This window comes from Mizuhopecten yessoensis, unplaced genomic scaffold (genome assembly GCF_002113885.1).
Source record: "Mizuhopecten yessoensis strain PY_sf001 unplaced genomic scaffold, ASM211388v2 scaffold9761, whole genome shotgun sequence".
NCBI classification, from domain to species: domain Eukaryota; kingdom Metazoa; phylum Mollusca; class Bivalvia; order Pectinida; family Pectinidae; genus Mizuhopecten; species Mizuhopecten yessoensis.
In genome coordinates this window covers 6424-7562 of record NW_018408209.1, presented here as the reverse complement: position 1 = coordinate 7562, position 1139 = coordinate 6424, and the positions used below count along the sequence as shown (strand labels likewise).

Below are 1139 nucleotides of genomic sequence, written 5' to 3'. Positions count from 1 at the left end.
AAATATACCACAGCGTCAATACATAATGACCAAATATACCACATCGCCAATACATAATGCCACAATATACCACAGCGTCAATATATAATGACCAAATATAAAACATCGCCAATACATAATGACAACATATACCACATCGCCAATACATAATGACAATATATACCACAGCGTCAATACATAATAAACAATATACCACAGCGTTAATACATAATGACAACATATACCACATCGCCAATACATAATGACCAAATATACCACATCGCCAATACATAATGCCACAATATACCACAGCGTCAATACATAATGACAAATATACCACAGCGTCAATACATAATGCCACAATATACCACAGCGTCAACACATAATGACAATATATACCACAGCGTCAATACATAATGCCACACTATACCACAGCGTCAACACATAATGACAATATATACCACAGCGTCAATACATAATAAACAATATACCACAGCGCTAATACATAATGACAACATATACCACATCGCCAATACATAATGACAATATATACCACAGCGTCAATACATAATGCCACAATATACCACAGCGTCAACACATAATGACAATATATACCACAGCGTCAATACATAATGACAACATTACCACAGCGTCAATACATAATGACAACATTACCACATCGCCAATACATAATGCCACAATATACCACAGCGTCAATACATAATGACAAATATACCACAGCGTCAATACATAATGCAACAATATACCACAGCGTCAATACATGATGACAACATATACCACAGCGTCAATACATAATGACAACATTACCATAGCGTCAATACATAATGACCAAATATACCACCGCGTCAATACATAATGACAACATATACCACAGCGTCAATATATAATGACCAAATATACCACATCGCCAATACATAATAACAACATATACCACAGCGTCAATACATAATGACAACATTACCACAGCGTCAATACATAATGACCAAATATACCACAGCGTCAACACATAATGACAATATATACCACAGCGTCAATACATAATGCCACAATATACCACAGCGTCAACACATAATGACAATATATACCACAGCGTCAATACATAATGACAACATTACCACAGCGTCAATACATAATGACGT

The 1139-nt window shown here is 35.3% G+C and overlaps 1 protein-coding gene across 1 annotated transcript in view; it reads right to left on the bottom strand.

Annotated features, from left to right (window-relative positions):
• Positions 1 to 1139, bottom strand: part of LOC110458778 (cytochrome P450 3A19-like) — a 25135-nt gene that overhangs the window by 17579 nt on the left and 6417 nt on the right. The window lies entirely within an intron of this gene.